The 21531-nt window shown below is 37.8% G+C and overlaps 2 long non-coding RNA genes across 3 annotated transcripts; one reads left to right on the forward strand and one right to left on the reverse strand.

Annotated features, from left to right (window-relative positions):
- Positions 1–7380: 7380 nt before the first annotated feature.
- LOC147507207 (uncharacterized) lies at positions 7381–13750 on the forward strand. 2 transcript variants are annotated; one of them, XR_015217583.1, is made up of 4 exons: positions 7381–7850; positions 9196–9265; positions 10203–10399; positions 12200–13750. It is a non-coding gene; the product is annotated as an uncharacterized LOC147507207 (long non-coding RNA). The 2 variants fall into 2 exon arrangements; XR_015217582.1 differs by lacking the exons at positions 7381–7850; positions 9196–9265 and having other exon boundaries at positions 9280–10399.
- Positions 13051–13915, reverse strand: LOC147507208 (uncharacterized). Its single transcript, XR_015217581.1, has 2 exons — positions 13605–13915; positions 13051–13419 (listed from the first exon to the last, which is right to left on the reverse strand). It is a non-coding gene; the product is annotated as an uncharacterized LOC147507208 (long non-coding RNA).
- Positions 13916–21531: the final 7616 nt, after the last annotated feature.

Genomic DNA, 21531 nt, shown 5'->3' on the forward strand with positions numbered 1-21531 from the left:
GCATCTATCTCCGATATGTACAAAAAGGAGTTGGATGCCAGCAAGAAGGCTTATGGCAAGCTGATGGCTGAGCAACAGGTGGAGAAGGCTGAGGTAGGCGGGTTGAGGACTCAGGTGCAAGAGCTGGGTGGGAAAATGGCTCTGTTGCAACCCTCTATTGATTCTGCAAAGCTGGAGGTTCAGTAGTGGGTCGCCGAGTGCAAGAAGGTCGGGCAGTTGCTGAACGAGCTGAGACTGAAAGTATAACATCCTGCTTGATTTGGTGGAGGGTGGTGATACTTACGTTCTAGTAGATGATTATCTGGAGCTAGATCGTAGGTATGAGCTCCTGAAGATGTCAGTTGAAAGTGGGGCTGCAACAGTGTCTGTTGAAGATACTGGTGCAGATGCTAGTAGACGATCTGACCTGCCATCCGATCTAGGTGCTGCTCTAGCTATTCCTCCTGTTGTTCCTGTCTCGGACGCTTCTGAAGTTGTTGTTGATCCGGCTAGTAGCCCAGTAGGTGAAGATGGTGGACCACTGGAGCCTTTGAATGTGGAGAATCTTTCGTTTGTTAACTGATCTTCTTATGTTTGTTGGTTGTTTATGATGTGGTAAAGTGTTGGAACAATATTTTCTTTTTGGCTGAGTTGATACTGATACTATACATTTTTACGATGGGGATACTGAGGTCGTTTTCCTGGGATAACCTGGGGGCCTCATGTATCTAACCGAAATTGTATATAAATAGAAATATTTAAATTACTTACTTGTTTGAATTGGCTTGAAGCATGCATGTGATTGCTTTTGTTGCTTTGGATTTGTTGTTTGACGACATATGTTGCATAGTAGTCGTACTGATGAACTGCTTGACTTTGTTAGGTCATCTGATTGGTATAGGTCGTAAAATGTTTGTGTACGACCTTATATATTTGCGTAGTTGGCATCTAGGCTTCGTCTTGTCCTAAGGTGTATGCCCTGAGTTGTTCTTTTTGGGGGAACTTCTGATTGATATAATTAGTCTTTGAATGACCATTATAGTTGAGTCTAACTTAAACCCTTTTTAAGGTCGTAAGTTGACTTGGGGTCCTTTTGGGGGTCCCCTAGATTGTATTTGTCTGATAATTGGCCTTTGAGTGGCAATTACAGTTGAATCATACTTAACCATGGTGTTGGTGTTAAGTTGATTTAGGGTCCTTTGGGGGGACCTTGTTTGAATTGATTGATATTTAACCACTGTGTGGTTGTAGTTGGGTCGTTGTAGACTCCGCCTTTGATGTACGACCTGACATTGTGATGCCTAGCTTAGGTCAGGTTGCACAGTGTGAGATGCATTGTACTCATGTAATTCAAAAATGACATTAGTATTTGAAATGTTGATGAAATTTTATTCATATCGATTGTGAACTGGAGAGAGAGAAAAAAAACTTATTGATAAAATCGCTTTAGGAGAGCTGTATTCCAAGGTCGGGGAAGTGTATCACCGAGCTGAGTTTTGATCCAGTATACGCCATTTCCAACGACTTTGTTAACAATGTAGGGGCCTTCCCATGTTGGATCGAGCTTGGATGGAGCTAGTGTCTTTTTGAGAACTAGGTCTCCAGCTTGAAAAGATCTTGGGACGACCTTCTTGTTGTAAGATCGTTGGATCATTTGGTGGTACCGAGCTAGGGAAATTGCAGTTGTTTCTCTTCATTCCTCTAGGAGATCAACTTCTTTTGCCAAGATGGTGTCATTATCTTCTGATTCGACGATGTCAGAACGTGTGGTTGTGAGTGTGAGTTCTGATGGTATTACTGCTTCTGTTCCGAAGCAAAGTGTGAAAGGAGACTCATTTGTACTGGCTCTGGCTGTTGTTCTGTATGCCCATAGAATGTTCTCGAGCTACTCTGGCATTGGCTTTTCTTGCTCTCCAACTTCTTTTGGAGGTTTTCTTTGATGGCCTTGTTTGTGGCTTCTGCTTGGCCATTGCTTTGTGCATATCTAGGTGTAGAAAATGCTTGAGTGATGCGCCATTTTTGTAGAAAGGCCTTGACTTGTGTGCTAGCAAATTGGGTTCCGTTGTCCATGACAAGGGTGTGGGGTATACCAAATCTTGTGATGATATTGGTCCATATGAAGTTGATGACGTTGACCTTCTTGACTTAACTGGACTAGTGGGATTGCTTTAACCCATTTGGTGAAGTAATCTGTGGCTGCTAGGACGTATTTGAGACCTGTTTTCTTTTGTGGGATGAATGGTCCCATGATGTCTAGCCCCCACATGTGGAAAGGCCATGTGCTGGCTATGTTGATCAACTCCCTTGCTGGACTTAGGTGGTTGTGGCCAAATGTTTGACATTGGAGGCATTTAAGAACATACTTTTTTGCCTCTATATGCATGCCTGGCCAATAATACCCTTGGGCTATTGCTTTATGTGCCAGAGATCTTGCACCTGCATGGTTGCCGCATTCACCTTTGTGGATTTCATCGAAAATGAGCTGGCCTTCGCGTGGCGTTATGCACCTTAGGTGGGGCCCTCCTGTGGATTTGCGGAATAATTGTCCGTTGATTATGGTGTATCTAGGAGTTCGAAATTATATGGCACGAGTGTTCTTTGTCTCTGATGGGAGTTCGCCATGTAAGATGTACTTCAGGAATGGGCCTATCCAAGATTGAATGATTTCTTCTTCGGATGAAGGATGAAAGTCAGTGAGGCTGTTGACACTTTCTTTTTGGTATGCGGGTCTTTCCAGGATGTCAATGTAGACTATGGTCAGACATGTTTCTTGTGTCTTTGAGGCTAGGAAAGCCAGACTGTCAACATGTTTGTTATCCTCCCTGGGAATGTGCTCCAATGAGAACGTTTTGAACGATCTGATGAGGTCATTAACGACCTGAGCGTACTTTGCCAGGTTTGCTCCATTAATGACATATTCTTTGGTGATCTGCTTGACGATTAGCTGGGAGTCGTTGTAAGCTTTAAGCTTCGGGACTTGTAGCTGCTGTCCCATGCGGAGGCCTGTGATTAATGCTTCGTATTCCGCTTCATTGTTGGACGTTGCGAAATCGATCTTGATTGATTTTTGTAGCTTGGTTCCTTCTGGTAAAGTTAACACAACCCCTAGTCCACTGCCATTGTTGTTGCACGCTCCATCTACATAGAGGTGTCGTGTGTCTGGGGTGGCTTGTTGATGGAGTGAAGTGATGGTCTCGGGTTCCCAGTTGATGTCCTCGACGGGGAAATCTGCCAAGAAATCAGCAACGACCTGACCTTTGCAAGGCGTTCTGGGCACGAAGTCGATGTGATGTTCTCCGAGTTCTTCAGCCCATTTGGTCATGCGGGCTGTTTTGTTGTTGGAACTCAATATTTGTTTGATGGGTACATCGGTGATGACCTTGATGCTGTGGGATTGGAAGTAAGGTCGGAACTTCCGAGCTGAGTAGAGTAATGAAAGCATTGTTTTCTCCATCGGAGAGTAGTGCTTTTCTGAATCTGCCAACGTCTTGTTGATGAAGTAGACCGGCTTTTCGACTCCTTCATGTTCGCAAAAAAGAACTGAGCTAATTGCAAAGTCGGTAGTTGCAAGGTACAGCCCCAGTGTTTTGCCTTCTTCTAGTTTGGACAGGACGGGTAGGGTTGAAAAATAAGCTTTCAGGTCGTTGAAGGTTTGCTGGCACTCGTTTGTCCATGTGAATGTTGCGCCCTTTTTGAGTATTTGCAGGAATGTCCTGCACTTGTCAGATGCTCTTGAGATGAACCTGTTGAGGGCTGAAACCATGCCAGATAATTTTTGGATTTGTTGCTTTGTAGTTGGTTCTGGCATTTCAAGGAGAGCTCGTATCTATTCTGGGTTTGCTTCAATGTGTCTTTGTGAAATGAGGTAACCTAAGAATTTCCCTGAGGCTACTCCAAATACACATTTAGCTGGGTTGAGCTTCATCTTATTTTGGCAAAGTCGTTCAAAGGCCTCTTGCAGGTAGGAGATGTGATCGCCCGCCTTTTCGCTTTTGACCACCATGTCGTCTATGTAGACCTCCATAGTATCTCATATCACGTTTTTGAACATTTTGGTGACCAATCTTTGGTATGTCGCACCTGCGTTCTTCAAGCCGAATGGTAGGACGTTATAGCAGAACGTACCTTTCTCGGTTATGAAGGACATCTTTTCCTAGTCTTCTTCTGCAAGCAGTATTTGGTTGTATCCATTGTATGCGTCCATAAATGATAAGAGCTCATGGCCGCAAGTTTGATCTACCAGTATGTCAATCCTTGGTAGGGGGAAATTGTCCTTTGGGAAGTGCTTGTTGACGTTGGTGAAGTCTATGCAAAGTCGTACCTGACCATTTTTCTTTGGAATGGCTACTATGTTGGCTAGCCAGGTCGGATACTCGACTTCTCTGATGAATCCAACATTTTTGAGCTTTTCTATCTCTTCATTGATGGCTTTCTGAAACTTGAGTGCTAGTTTCCTAGGTCGTTGTTTGATAGGCTTGACGGCTGGATCAACATTTAACTTGTGGCAAGCGACCTGAGGGTCGATTCCTGGCATATCGATATACGACCAAACAAAAACATCTTTATTGAGAGATAGAAATTTGACAAGTTGCTCCTTGAGCTTGGGGTTTAAATCAGCCCCTATATAGACAAATTTTGGGTCATCAGTTGTGCCCAAATTGACTTTTTTCTCCTGGTTCTATTTGAGCTTGTGTCCCTTTGAGTTTGTCTGCTGCAGTTGCTGAAGGGATGGATGTTTGAGGATCTTGCTTCTTTTGGACATCTTTGTCTTCAAAGACCTGAGGCTTGGGTGAGGTCGTTGTGCTGACGTGATTGCACCGGTGAGCTTCTAGTTGGTTGTTTCTGAGCTCCATGATGCCTCGGGGACCGGGAAATTGCAGTACCTGATGTAGGGTTGATGGGATTGCTTGGATCTTGTGAATCCACCGGCGTCCTAGAATGGCAGTGTAGAACGACCTGACATCGATCACACTGAAGCGTGTTTAAGTTTTGACCATGCCTTCCTTTTCTCCAATGGAGACTGGTAGGATGACATCTCCAATGGCATCTGTGCGATCTCCGTTGAACCCGTAGAGCGGTGCATTTGATTCTATCATCACCGAGTCTGGCAAGTGCATGTCCTTGTAAGTTTGATAGAAAAGTATGTCGCACGAGCTGTCTGGATTGATAAGGACTCTTTTGATTGTCCATCCGTTGATTTTGACGTGCACTACCAGGGAATCATTGTGGGGTAGGCACACCTTGTCTAGATCCTCTTCAGTGAATGAAATTGCTATTATTGTTTGCGGATTGGTGGGATTGATCACCTCAATCCGCAATCAAAAGAGTCCTCATTGATCACCTCAGCTTTGTGTGAGAGGTGGTAGATTTCTTGAAGCGCTCCTACTCTTATGCGCTTCTCCCGACCTGAGGTTTCGTCGTTTGAGGTGTCTGTAATCATTTTGATTACTTTCTCCTCATCATGGTAAGAGGAGCGTTGTCTCCTGTTGTGCCTCGACCGACCTGGAGATTTAGATTATCGGGCTGTTCTACTCCTGCTTCTGTTGTTGGCAGGTTGTTCGTTGCTGCGGCTCCTGCTTCTGTGGCGTTTGGCATCCAGCTTGTGCCTTAGGTAGCTTTCTGGCAAGAACTCTTTCAATTTGCCTTCCTCCACTAGGTCTTGGAGGTAGTGCTTGATGCTCCAACAATCATTGGTGTCATGGTGGTAGAGCTTGTGGAAATGGTAGTATGGACGTTCTGGGATGGCGATCACTTTGTTGATGTTGGGTTTGAAGTATGGTGCTGTATATATCTTCTTCAGGATCTGATTCGGCATCTTGGAGAAGTTGGAGAATTCTCTCTTTGTGTACGAAGGCTTGCTGGAGCTAGATCTCTTGTTGTTGTTGTTGTTGTTGTTGTTGTTGTTGTTGGCTGAATATTCCTTGGTTTCCTTGGGGTCTTGCTCGTTGCTAACTGTGATGACCTCTTTGCCTTTGTGCTAGGCCATCCATTCTTCGTACTGGATATACTTGTCGACTCTGTGATACAGGTTGTCTGAGATTTCTAGCTTGTTGCGCATGAGGGACCCTGCTAGGTCGGAGTTGTCTAAAAGGGCGTTTGTGACGCAGAAATTGCAAAGCCGTCACTGAGTCTTGATTCTAGCGAGATGAGGTCCTTCTTAAAATGTCTTAAGAAGACGCGGATCGTTTCACCATGAGCTTGCTTGAGCTGGAACAAATAATCTAGGTCGGCTCACTTCTTTCTGTTGTGGACGAACTCTGCTGCGAACGTCTCAGCTAGTTTGTCGAAGTTGTTGATCGAATAAGGAGGGAGTGTGTAAAACCAGTCTATTGCTCCGTCCTTCAAACTGGTTGGAAAAAGTTTGCACTTCAGGTAGTCGTAGTCTGGATGGCTGTAGAGTGCAAGGATTTTACTGGAGTGAGCTATGTGCTCGCCTGGGCAGGAGCTACCGTCGTACAACGGGAACTTTGGCTGGATGAACTCTGAAGGAGGCTGGTTGTCTCTGATTTCTGTGGTGAATGGTGATGCCTTGTACGTTTATAGCATCTTTTGGGCGATCTGAATTGCGCTAGCTTTTTCGTTTGACTTCTCTAATCTTTGGGCGAAGTCTTCTAAGTGTTGGCTGATGGTGTTGGTGAGGGCTGCGACGGCGTTGTTCTCCACTGCTTCTGTGGTGCCATTGTTGGCGTTGGAGGTGGCCTGGTCGCACATCGTTTGATTCTCTTGTTGTAAGGTGGTGAAAGCGTCTTGTAGCGTTTTCATCTTTTCTGCCAATATTTGAAGAGATGTATCCATGGTGGCTTTCAGCTTCGTGGGCTTGAGAAAAGAGTAAGTGTCATTTTTGTTGTTTTCTCAAGAAAACGAACCGGTAGACGGCGCCAATGTAGATATTGTGTTTACTAGACAACGACCTGATGATCTGATTGGTAGGGAATGACTGCACTCTCTTTGGGATAAGAGTTGCCTACGTATCAAGTTTCTTGGGGTAAACTTGAATCAAGCCTTACGTAGTTCATCTCTCTCTATTTATAGGTGTTTGAGCTGACATTTCATATTTGCTTTTGACCGTTATGAAATGTAGGTCCACCTTGTGTGCTATTTTGATAATTTGCCATTATTATGCTGTTACAAAGTTAATGTCTCCTTGATTGTGGCGTTGATTGAGCTCTGAGATTGTGCTAATGGATTTGCTTCCATAAATGGTTGTAACTGATGCTGTGGATGACCTGGGTGTTGGGTCATGGATACGATCTGATGGTGTGAGACGAGCTGAAGGTGGACGACCTGATATATGGACACGTGCACTGTAGTGTGGAACGGAAAATATTTACAGTAATTTCAAATTATTAATATCATCAATTTCAAAAAGTTGTAAGTATTATCTTACTATATAGAAAAATATGGGGGTCGATGAACAGTATTTTCACGTACGTCACATGGGTATTTTTGTCTTTTTGCTATCTATTGTGGGTCCAAAATCGTCAATTCACAAGAGGATAGAAAAAAAAAAAAAAATTACGAAGAGAGAGAGAGAGAGAAAGAGTACGAAGGGAAGGGAAGGGAAGGGAAATTTGACTTTGTCTAAAATAAAACCTACACACAACATTTCTTAACAAAATAGAAGAGAGATCAGTTTTCTTAACTAGCCCCTCATCTTCTAGATTAAGACCTACACACAACATTTCTTGACAAAATAGAAGAGAGATCGAATTCAAAGAAACAAGGTCGAATCTAAGGTTAGGGTTTTTATTTATAATTCAAATCCAAAGAAGAAGCAAAAGAGTGGGGATCCGGTATCAACACACTCCAATGGACATATTGATGAACAGATTTCTCAGCTCATGCAGTGCAAACCCTTATCTGAACAAGAGGTATACATATAATCTACGTAAATTATCGTATTGATTCTCATTTCTAGATTAATTCACGATATTTTGTTAAGAAATGTTTGATTGTTGTTTTTATTGATGGATCAGTTTGATTTGTGTTTATTTGAACTCTGTGTAGTGGAAATTTAGTTAATTTTTATGTGGATTTGTTTGTATTTGTACGAGATCTGTTTTGTTTTTAATGTAGTTGAGTTGTAGTTGTAGATCGTTAAACAAAGTAGCTGACTTTATTTGAAGTTTGATGAATTACTGCACGTTGTGTGTTTGCAAAGGATATGCGTGGATTTAATAATTGACATATACATTTGAAATTTTACAAATGATTATCCCCTCATCTTCTAGATTAAGACTTACACAAAATTCAATCCCTCATGATTTTTTTGTTCCAGTCCTGATTCGTAGAGAAGATCAATACGAAGCTTTCATTATCTGAGAAAAAATAATCCAAATAAATGGAAGATATTGGTAGTGAGACTATTATTCAAAACTTCAACAAAAGATTGGTTCAAATCCGATAAGTTAATTAATCGAAGGTTCGTCCTGTCGATCATTCTCCACGTTTGTTGATTTGTTTTCTTTTCATCCATATGATGTTTGTTGTTGTGTTAGTTCCAAGTTTCTATGGTCCGAGTTTTATTGGATTGGTGATTAAATTTTACAATGAAATCGTGTTTACTAAAATGGATAATGTTTTTGTGTTGGTGCGCCAGTTGACCATATGATTGGGTTAATCGATTATCCACTATTTGGGTTTTCATATTAGCCTAATCACAGTTTTTAATTAATGAATTAATTAGGATTGTATTCTTCCAGATTATTATATAGGTAATACAATCTTTCCATATTGTATGTATAGCCATTCGATTAAGAACTCCGCCCTTTTTGGAGAAATTTGTTGCGGGTATTAGTTGAATAAGTTCTTTGTTATTTATTTCTTAATCATTGCTACAATTTAAGGTTGAATTTATTATAACGATTAGTTGTATTTTTTTTATCTATTAGTTAGATTCAGGCTATATATAAAATGGTATGCCCATTTTGTATGTTCTTTCAAAAATCACAGTATACATCTAGGCATAATACATGTTGCTATATACTTGGAGCCATTGAAGTATGTTTTTGGGATACATCTGTTATTAGCTGCATTGGTAATTAAACCTTTCCGTGATCAGTAGCAAGTAACTTCAAGGGAAGCAATTGGATGGGTTATATGTTTATATCTTTGAAGTTAAATAAATGAATTTGTGTCAATTCATAGGCATTACACATTGTCTTTCCTAGAATTTCTTGTGTTTTTCTGACTATCTTTTCCTTATTGCATTTACAGTATGATATTACCTACTTAAGCCATCTGTTCTCGGGGGATCTTTGTTCAAAAAAATATACCCAATAATTCGGTATGAATGTTCTTTTCTCTTCTTTGCATATGTATGGTTTTTGTAATCAAAATTATTTTAACTGTTCAAGATATTCAATATTCATGTTTAAACTCTTAGGATTATAGATTTGACCTTTTGGGCATGACTGTCTATTAAATTGTTTATGTGCATTCTTTTACTTTTGTCATCTTACGATGAAATATATTGTTTGCTTTTGGGTCTTGAATTTTGTATCATGGTGCTTGAATGGTACTACCATTAGACGGGTTAGCGCTAGAGATTAGATGGCTTCTTTAAATATATAAGCCTTTTTTTTTTTTTTTGGGAACAAAACAACCGAACCTTTTTCTATGTTGTTCGTTAAAGGGAAAGTAAATTAAGTCTTTTGTATCTCCATTCTCCAGAACCAGTCAACACCAAGTAGTTTTTCCACAAAATATCAAGCAAATACATAATTTGTGTCTCATGGGTGGACGTGGATACCCCATCCGTATGAATGAAAACAAGTATAGTTTTATTGAAGATAAGTACATGCAGAGGGAGGCGAGTAGCTAATATTCTCTGTTGCTCCACGTCTCCACCTGAGTGTGAGCGACGTTAGTAGAAGTAATTTATGAGGGGCGAATGGTTAGTTGGGGAGCTTGAAGTTAAACATGAGCTCCACGTTTTTTGTTTTGTTTTAAGTTTTGATTTCGTAGAATGATTGTATATCTTACTATATTAGAAAAATATGGGGGTCGATAAACAATATTTTCACGAACTTCAATTCACATCACATCACAGAGGTATTTTTGTATTTTCGCTTTCTATTGTGGGGGTATTTTAGTCTTTTCACTATTTTTATCTCTAAAACTCTCTCTTCTCAAGCTCGCTTATGGTTTTCAATTCGATGAAATGTTTGTGTTGATTCCTTATTTGGCAACTTATAATGTTGTCATTGATGCTTTTGGCAAAGGGGGCGTGGATTTTAGTTTAGCTGTGGAGATTATTTTTTATGAAATGGTAGCTAATAGTGTGCGGTCAGAAATTGGGGAATTAGCTCAAGATCAAGGACTCTGAGATTGACTTTGTAAGGGTAAAGGCAGAGGAGTCTAACAAAGAGATTTTATCAGCATGCAACTTTGTCTGCTTTCAACAATCTTCATATTTCAGGTTTGAATCCCACTCATTTTGTTACAGTTCAAAGGCATGTCATTAAGTCAATTCAGAGTTTTGAAGTTAATGACCAATGAGATGGAAGCCTCGGGGTGGAATATTGATGTTGGCAGCCAGTTCGATTGAACCTGATGTTGTTTATTCGAAACCAAATCACCATTTTTTTTTGTATTTGAGTCATTTGTGTGTCGAGAGACGTTTGATGGATTTCAGTATCCCAAATTTTATATTCATAAGGAGTCTTTGATGTGTGTAGTCGTAGTGGGTTGTGGGAGTAAGCAAAGGAGATCATAGTTCGGGATTTCGGAATTATCGTAATTCCAACAAATTTAAAACCCAAAACTCATAATATTTCGACCCATGCTATATTCGGAATTTCAACTAATTTTGGAATTATCAATATTTCAACTATATACTATTTTTTTCGGTTTCAGTTTTTTGAAAAATCGAAATATTAGGCGGAATTCCTATATTCCATTCGGAATAATGAACACTGAATGAGATGGTTAATAGAGGAATTGATCAAGATATATTCTCTTACAATGCGTTATTGGCGCTTCTTGAATTCATGGCTTTTATATTTTTTCCAATTGATTTATTTATCTAAATTGATAATTTTAAATCTATTTTTTTTCCACGTTTATTGATTTGTTTAGATGTTCAATTTATTTTTTGTCTGAGTAGAAAACCATTGCTTGACAATGGAGATTGTGATGATGAAAAAATAATTCACTAATAGGTTACGAAGTAATAGTTTAGCTTTGGGTTTGTTGCAATGGAATTAATTAGACTATATATCTCCTGCAAACTTGCGGAGTTATAGTTTTCCCCTTTGTTTATGTTAAAAACATAATTATTTCAATTCATTGTTTTTCGAGTTTCGACCTCAGTACAAATAATCATGCAAAAGTGGCATTCGTTGTTTGCATAATCTTTCACACATGATTACCATATTGCAAGGTATGCTTTTCTTACAATAAATTTTATTAATAATACTGTTTATCCACTTGGATTCTTACAATTATTTGTCGTTAGTCATTGTAACTTGAGTTGGTCATCATTTTATTTCTGCACAAGTAAGAAGAGGAATTTCACCGAAAAACAAACAATGAGATCGCATAATTGAATTTCAAAATGTCATAGATAGGGTTTTTAAATGCGTGGCTTTTATGTTATGGTTTTGGTCATTATATTAAAATTTTCATTGTTTCACTTCATAGATTGCATCAAGTAGATTGTCGTACATTAGTTTTTGGGATAACTCTGCCTTTGGATTAAATTGTTGGTTCTATGTACTTACTTAATTCCTGTGTTCATGTATATAATTTGAACAAGTTACTTCGAGATGACCACCATGCCTTATTTGGTTTTTTCCATTTGAACCAAGGTTGCCTTGGGCCTTGGATGGAGTTTTTCCATATGAGTAGCCAACTTCATTGAACTTATACGAGCAAAGTTACGGAAAATGGTTAGAATCCGGAATCCACATAGATGTTATAGGCACTGTCATTTTCTATGTTACAGGTACCAATAGGCTATGCTAGGATCTTCAGTAACTTTGCTAGAGACTGTTTTTTATGATTAAGGAAATCCTATTGCCTATAAAGACTTCAAGATTGATTTCCATGGCTTTAGGTAACGAGAAACAGTTGCCAACTTTGGGTTATAGATCATTATTAGCAAATCGATTTTCATGCAATTTGATTACTCTCTTGAAACACAATCATCTAATACATCGGTGCATATATTTTTTTTCATGCTCTCCAAATTTCAACCAATTTGCAATCTGTTACACAGGTATCTTAAGACGAGCGCTTGAGATATAATACTAGGGATGAATTTATGAGATACCATATACAACATTATCTACATGTTCAGCTGGCCACGTGTAAGTGGATTTGAGGCAGTCCAGTTTTGTAGAGATCATCCAAAGTCAGCATGGAATGTTTTTCTCTTTTGTTTGTGTGGGGCAGTTGGGCAGAACTTTATCTTTTTGACCATATGCCGATTTGGCTCCCTTGCCAACACCACCATCACAACTATTTGGAAATTTGTGAGCACCGTAGAGTCTTCAGTGCTTCTCTGTCAGCAAAGCAATAGAGTAGTGTCATAATTGTCTTCCTTGGCTTTCATACCATATATATTTGAAATGAAGAAAGCTTCAGAAGAAAAGAAAATCCATGTTGGATGGGTCTAAGCCTTAAGGTTTAGTGTTCCTTGAGTTTTGATAGTTTTGCAGAGTAGAGGAATATGTAATCAGTCATTTATGTAAAATGAAAAAAAGCATTTGTTCTCATTTCGGCAGTGTCTCTTAGTTGTAAACACCAAAATATTATTTGATTTAAATTTAGGTTTGTAACAAGTAATACATAATTTGATGTATAACCATGTCAAGTCAGTAAGTTGACCTTCCATGTACTGAACAAATTAGTGTCAATTAAAACTATGTGATGTCTGTCTGTATTGCTAATACGTGTGTAGCACGTGCATGATGCTAGTTTTTTTTTAAAAAAAATAAAAACAAACAAACAAAAAAACAAAACAAGTTTGTCAATCTATGGGCTCCGCTCCACTCAACATTAAAAAACGTGCACAAAGCTAGTCATTTATAACAATATATATATATATCTTACTGTAGCTGGTTGTAGTAATGTAATGTATACTGCCTTTGCATTGACATGGGTTGAAACCTCTTTGGTGGTATCTTTCACCCTAAAATTGATATTTTAGCTCCAGCCAAGAGTAGGAAAAATACAACAAAGACAGTATAGGGACCTGTTTATGGAAAATACAAGGTTTGTATAATGCTATTCCACAATTACTGATCAAAATGCGATACTTTTATATAATATATAAACAAGGCCCCGAATTTCAGAGATCGCCTTGGCGTTCGAACTTCTCAGGGCCGCCCTTGTCTTCAATTGGTCCTTTACAACACCGACAACATGATCCAACTGGAGTTACTACCCCAGGGCAACACACACAGGCAGGACATGTGGGTCTACGCTGAAGGAGATCTGTGTAAGAAACATCATTTGTCAAATAATAAGTAACAACAACATCAAACAAAACAATTATAAGCTGAAAATAATATGCGAAATCTAATTTTGACTTAAATTCTTGCGTGTAAATTGTATCCGTCCTCTTATTCACTTTCGAGAATTCATGTGAAATATTCATAAAAATGTTCGTCATAGCTCACCTCGTTGGTTAAACCTATCAGCATCAGATGGTGCTGGAGAGAGAACAAGGCAGAAGATGAAAATGGTGGCCACAAAAAATTTGATTTCCATGGTGTAGCAAGTATAGTGAACTGTTGAAGCCTGAAGGACTTGGTGTGATGATGGTGGTAATACACGATGAATCCTGTACTTATAGACGTTGAGATGTTACTGTCTTGATTTTGTGATAAGTCCAATAATCAAATGTCACAGCAGTCTTCAACCCTTCAATTTAGGTAGAATCAGTGGCATCTAATATCCACATGGGCGGCATTTGTCAAATATACTTCAGTTTTAATGTCTTAATCCACCAACTTAATAGAACAAATGGTCTAGCACAAAAAACCAAACGGCCTAAGTCGATTCTGATGGGCTGATTGGCTGCTTGCAATAAAATAACTAATCAAACTCTCTCTTAACCAGACAATCACAATTGGGCCATATGTTGTAGTCAACCTCTTGTGTTTTTTGTTTGAATTAATCCACGCGACAGCTTTTCTACTTCAATTCAATAGCAATTTTTGAACGTACCCCTTAGTTGTTTCACACATTTCTCGTTCAAAGTGCGAGTGATTTTATTGGATGAAAATTTTGTGGTAACTTTGCCAAGCTCAATTTAAAATAAGATGGGAAGGAACACTCGTTTTTCTAAACATTTTTTTCCATTGGAAAAGGTCGCAAGTACTAAACTGCTAATAAGATCAGAGAAACATTAAGATAGGGGCGATCATACTTTTATTTATGTTATAACATAACATTGCAGAGCTCCTTAAAGTAATTTCAGTTTTAAAATTTAATTACTGATAGTTTGATTCCACATCTGGGACTGTTTATTTTGGAGAAGTCTTTTCAGTAGAGACGGGAGAATTCGAACTGCAATATTTTTAACATGATCTTGGGGCTGACAACATGGTGCCAACGCAACACAAACAAACCGGGCATGCATACTTAGAAGACTCGAGAAGCTCTGCACTAACAGTATAACACCATGGGAAAATATAAATAACAATAGGAACGAAGATACAAAGTTACAAGATAAAAATTGTGATTGACAAAAAATTAAAAAATCTTTAAGAAACTATTTAGGTGCTTCATTTAGGTGTGTTGTGATTATGATTTCGTCTTCTAGCTGCCATTTTAGTCACACTAACAGCCAAACGCTCTCCACCCCTTAGTTGTGATAAAATAACTTGTGATGAAGTTGGCAAATAGTTGGATCTAGGGGACCTGTGGGGCGCTCGCATCCCCCAAAGATTTATAAAGGTCCAATCAACAACTGCCAAAATTAGGAGCTAGTCAGAATTTTTTTGGCCTTTTGGTAGGAGTGTGGGGGCGCTCCCATCCCTAAAGATTTGTAAAAGTCACATAAGAGTCCAATTAACAACTCTCAAAATAAGCTGCTAAAGGATGCGACCGTCAGTGTTTTTTAGCGACGGTAAGTGTTTTTTTTGCCTTTTGGTAGGAGTTTTAAATTTGGCAGCTGCAAAACACAAAAACCTTTCTAATGTGGTTTCTTAATTTGAAGTGCTAAAGACATACATACCATCAATTAGTTGCCAGTTTAAGTCAAATTTTATTAGACATACCACACAATTTCTACTGCCCGTCGAAATTTAACGCACACACGGTAAAAATTGTATTGCCCATCTCCCGACACATAATTTTGACAGCGGTTAAATAAGACCACAAATTTAGTTGGATATATAACACGAGCCAAATTTAGGACCCTTTTAATAGTCCCATTGGAATAATTATTTGGTTTTTGGGGTGTTATATGGCCTTTAGCAGCCCATATAACATTCCATTAGACTTGCTCTAATGTGTTAATAATTTGTTATAAAAATGGCTAGACAATAAAGATTCACACCCCCAAATTTTTTACAGAAACTCTACTACTGCAACCCCTAATTAAATGACTAGATTGCATATACTCTTGCACCCCAAACATTGAATCTTGGTTTCGTTCTTGAGTTGGCTGATTTATTGTAGAAAAGATTATGAGCTAATTAACAGCTAACCTATTTAATTGAACCGATCGACCAATATTTCATGGTAATTGTTGACATATATGAGCCTTTAATATATTAATAGAGTTGCCCATTTACATAAGTTATTATTATTATATATATAATGGTACCATTTACATAAGTTCGAGCTTATGGAGAAATCGACAATTTAACATAGTATCAGAGCCACTAGTTTCTGAGAGGTCTTGGGTTTAACTCCTACCATATGAAAATGTCCACTCCTTCTATCTGTGTATTTCCAGCGTGTCCCGCTGAGGGGGAGTGTTGATATATATGAATCTCTAATATATTAATAGAATTGACCATTTACATAAATTCGAGCTTATAGAGAAATTGATATTTTAATAGTAATGTATGGGATAGATGAAGAAATGAAAAGATAAGCAATATGGTCATAAATGTTTTGGTTTCTATCTTGTACGAGTTTACTGAAGAGTATATCCTAAGGAGTGAGATATGATTATCATATATAGTGAGAATGGTGAACATTATATTTATGGAGTTTAAGCTCAATGTTAAATTCGTGTTAGTGGTGCTACTAGGAAAGTTGACATTGATATATTGAGAGAAACCAAGAAGAAGAGCAATGGAGAAGAATAGAGATTGATTGATTGATTGAGAGAGTTGGGTTGGAGATTGATTAGGGTTAGAGAGATTGAGTATTGAGTTCTTTACCCAGAGTTACATATTTATACTAACCTACCTTGAGTGTGAAGTAACCCAGCACATGAGAATAGAAACTACTAGATATGGATGTCCACACTTATAGAAACGTGAGACTTTACATATAGGACATATTCTAATACTCCCCCTCAAGCTGTAATGCCGCAAACTATACAAATTACAACTTGAATGACAGAAAGAAAAGATAAGAATACATCTCCCCCTTTCGCATGGAACTACCTTTAGTTGAAAAACTCAAACAATTGTTGAGACGAGATGTTTTGGGAAAGTGAAATTGTCGGTGTAGACAATGGCCTAACCTGAATACTGAAGTTGTACCACAGGCACAAACTGGAAACATAACACACCTGTGAGGTGACTGCAACCTGAGAGATGAATTTGAATAGTGCAGTGATGATGTGACTGCAACCTGAGAGATGAATATGAATAGTGCAGTGATGATGTGACTGCAACCTGAGAGATTAATATTGAATAGTGCAGTGGTAATAGGACTGCAACCTAAGAGATGAATTTGAATAGGGCAGTGATGATGTGACTGCAACCTGAGAGATGAATATGAATAGTGCAGTGATGATGTGACTGCAACCCGAGAGATGAATAGAAAGCTTGTGTTATTCAGCCAAAAAGCTCAACAAGAGATAGTAAGAGTCAATGAAATACCTGAGTACCGAGCACCATTGCAGCATAAAAGAAATCAAAATTTGAAAAGTTGAACCATCAATGACAGCAACATATAATAAGCTCCTCAATAAGAAGGCTAAAACATAAAGCTAGTGAAACACTATAGAACTCAGAACCATGACATGAAAGGGAGTCAAACCCTTATAAAGGAAAGTTTCTGAAATGTGCAAATTGTCGAGAAAACTAAGATGAAATAGAAACCTCCAATCAAAGATAACAAGGTGGAGAACTTCTGAAACAGTATTGGAAACAGAGGAAAGATAATGATTCGCGATATACTCTGGAGAGCGGGAGCCCCTATATCAAAACGAAAACCGTAAACCGTGAGATACGAGATGAATTTCACCCAGAGCTGGCGTCGCCAGCGTATATTTTAACCGAAAGCGTGTCGCGTGCCTTCCACTAGAAATTGCGAGATAAAATGAACTTTGAATATTGAAGAGGGCATGCGCACCTTGACGAAGGCACTCTAAAGGGTGTGCACGCCCTATTTCACTTACTTCTAAACAAAAAGATTACAGAGAGAGAGATTGCAGAACTTGAATACTGACTTTGAACCATGGAGAATAATGAAACAGAGATATTGTGAATCCTTGAATACTTACTTTGAACCATGGAGAATAATGAGACGAGAAATTGCGGAATCTTGAATACTTCTTCTTGTGAGAAAGATTGAAACTTGAATTGAATACTAAAAATTGAAAAAAAAAATGATTTTGATTTTGATTGTTGGTGAAGGATTCCTCTCCTAGCATACTGCTAAACTTTGATTTGAACCTGACGCTATGATACCATGTTATCGGAGCCATTGATTTCTGAGAGGTCTCGGGTTCAACTCCTATCAGGTGAAGATGTCCAATCTTTCTACCTGTGTATTTTCAGCGTGTGCTGCTGAGGGGGAGTATTGACATATATGAGCCTCTAATATATTAATATAGTTAACCATTCACATAAGTTCAAATTTATGGAGAAATTGGCAATTTAACACTCAACGCCATGACTTTTTTCATTCTTGTTTTTGTGTTTTAACTAGGATAAAATGTTGATAATAAAGTTGTATAGTAGTTGTGTCACTTCCATATTATCAAGTCATCAATGTTATGTTAAGTAGATATATGGACCACGTACTCGAAGTGGTCGGTTCAGACTTCAGAGTCCACTTCTTGGAAATTGTATGACTATTGTTCACATTGTTTTTGACAGAATAGCTATAGTTGAAATTCGGAGGAGTTGCACTGCTGTCCAGTCTATATTCATCTTTTTCTTAATAATCTTCTTCAAATTATAGTTAATTGGATAGAATTAGTTGTAATTTGTTTTTTTTTTTTTTGTTTTTCGTGTATAGAGGTGGACACCATGCCTTCTTATTTGAACTTCTTGACATTGACTTTAGTTTGAGACGATGTTCCTTACACTAGAGGAGGTGGGGTTTGCAATACCACTTGTTTTGGCTAGCTTGATGGCTAAATTTAGTTATGGAGTGCAGTAATCAATCCAATAAGTTGATCCGATTCTTTCACAGAATTTATAACTATTTAGTACTATGAATTTTCATTTGTTTTTTCCTAAATGGTACCTGAACTTGTCTCAATTTGTTTGATTTCTATAATGGCGAGATCACGTGCTTAAGCCTCTTTCACGTGCTTAAGCACGTGAAAGAGTTTTTAACTATTTAGTACCATAAACTTACATTTTTTTTCCTGAATGGTACACGGATTTTTTTTCTAATTTGCAACTAAGTGTATCTTCTTCATCCACCCATGCCACCGCCTCCACCTCTGCCACCACCAACTAAAACGTTTTTCATCTAAAAGAAGGTGTGGTGGTGGATGAAGAAGATAAGATATATAATCACCATCGGATTCACTATATTGGGACGAGTTAGATGACGTACTCTAGTAGCTTAAGTGATGGATTAACAATTTAGAAATTAAAAACATAATGACATTTTAGTCAGAAAAATTGTATGAGTACCAAATCATAAGAAATTGGAAGTTTATGGTATTAATAGGCGAGAAAAAACGTTTGTGTACCATTTAGGCAAAAAAAAAATGAAAATTTGTGATACTAAATAGTTAAAAACTCTTTTACATGAGCTCGCCATTATGGAAATCAAATAGATTGAGACAACAAGTCAACTGAGGTACTAAATTGAAGCAAATTGAGAATACGTGATACTTATAGACGAGAAACAAAATTCGAGTACCATTTAAAAAAAAAAAAAAAAAAAAAATCGTAGTACTAAATAGTTATAAACTCCTTTCACTTTCAAGCTTATTATATTTTACAACATCATCAAATATTCCCTCATAAGCTGAACTCTCTCAAATTATTCAATCAACCATTCGAAACATTGGCATTATGAACTTTTGAGGTCACAAGTACTATAAGAACGTACTCTTTTAAAAAAATTATTTATGGTATAATATCTTAGGTTAAACATTGTGTGAACTATGTAAGTAAAATATATATTTAAAGTCTGGTGTACGGATTTGAGTCATGATGACAAAAGATGACTCATGATCGAGATATGACTAAACAATGTAGTTGGTGTAGAGATATGGTTGTTATAGTTGGTATAAAAAGTGATGATTTCAGTACTATATAGGGGAGAAAAATCAATAAATTAAGTTGCACACTTTCATTATTATACCCTTACTATTAGAAGAAAACAATCATATACATAGTAGGGTGTCAACGGTCTAGATCTGGTCCGGTTCTTAGTGTTGTAAAAATTAAAAACCATTTAATTTTACGGTTCCGGTAATTAAAATTGTGGAACCATACCCATAACTATCGGTTCCTAGCGGGTATATTCCCGGTTCCTGTTCTTTATTTGAGTTTTTAAGAGATTCACTATTTATACACATTTTTTATTAGTCTTATTAAAAAAAGTGTACTAAAAATACAAAAATACTGCATGAATGAGTTTTTTTAGTACTAATATAAGTAATGATGTCATTCAATAATAAGTTAAGTTAAATGAAATCATATATTTAAGATTGTAAACTATATTTTTATATTATTTATAACATTAAGTACTATGAAAACTATATATTACACTAATAAATAAAATTTAGTAATATATAAATAAACGTTTTTAGTTTTTATATTTTTTATTTCAATATTTTTTATGTTAAAAGTACATAACGTTCCGTTCCGGTTTTGGTATGGGTTTTTTGTTTAAAAAACTATTCGATTCTAGTTCTATGGTATGGTTTTTTTAGTAGCCATTTTTAAACGGTTCTTTAAAAATAGGAACCGGAATTATGATTTTTTTCTACGGTTTCGGTTCCGATTAAACTGGTACCATCAACACCCTTAATACAGAGGTATGGAACCAGCTCAATATTACATATATCTAAAATAATAGTCTTTATTTATGCGACCATAAAAAGCAGATGCTATAGAGAATTCGATTGAATTTCGACCAATGGAGATGAACCTGAAGCACAACATCTGCAACAGCTTCTCGCTGGAGGTGGTTCGCAGCATACACATTGGGGACAATATACAGGTTTATAAGGTAGAGTGGACGGAGCTGCATCACATGAGAAGATTGAACATAGAACAAGACATAAAATGAGTAGGCTAGCCATGGCAATGGCTTTAGATTTAATTTCCATTCTCATAAAAATGAATTGAATTCAACCAAACAGTACCTTGGGGTTGTTAATATGATTCTACCAATGGTGAATAAGTCCTGCATTTATAGAGTCCTGATCGAGCATTGGGGCATTAGAGTTAAGTCACAGCTATAGACCCCTTGCCAATTCTTGAGAGTGACATATACGATATGGCAATCGCCCAGATCTGTTGTCCACAATCGCGCCTTTCACATTTACGTATGACAAAAGTCATAAGAGTTGACTTTGACTTTGCAGTTCTGTATTGCCGTCCTTCCTTACACTAACTAGCCTTAACACGTGGTTCACGCAGGTAGTGTCTCTCTTGCTAGGGCTGGTTATCGAGTCGAGCTATTCGTGAGTAACTTGAGCTCGGCTCGACTCAAACTCGTCCGCACAAAAGTATGAGTCGAGTTTGAGCTTAATTTAAAGCTCATTCTAGATAGCGAGTAGATCGAATTCAAGTTCGAGTAGCTCGCGAGCTACTCATGAGCTACTCGAGTTGAGCTCGAGCTCGAGTAGTTCGCGAGCTACTCGTTTTATAAGCCCATATGTAGTATATAATTTATAATTTATACGTCATTTTATACTTTATACTCAACTATAATTTACAATTTATACTAGTTTTAATGTTTTATATACTTTTTTTTCGAGTTTGAGCTCGAGTTCGAGTTGAAACGAGCATAACTGAACTCGAGCTCAAACATGAGCTCGAGCTCGAAATGTAAAACGAGTCGAGCTCGAGCTATTAGTAGAACTAGACGAGTCGAGCTTGAGCTTCAATATTAAGCTCGAATGCAAGTTCTAGTCGAGTTCGAGTTGAGCTTCTCCATGTGTGAGTTGAGCTTGAGTATAGCAAAACTCGACTCTATCTCTCGCTCTCCTTTTTT

This window comes from Coptis chinensis, chromosome 3 (genome assembly GCF_015680905.1).
Source record: "Coptis chinensis isolate HL-2020 chromosome 3, ASM1568090v1, whole genome shotgun sequence".
Lineage (NCBI taxonomy): Eukaryota > Viridiplantae > Streptophyta > Magnoliopsida > Ranunculales > Ranunculaceae > Coptis > Coptis chinensis.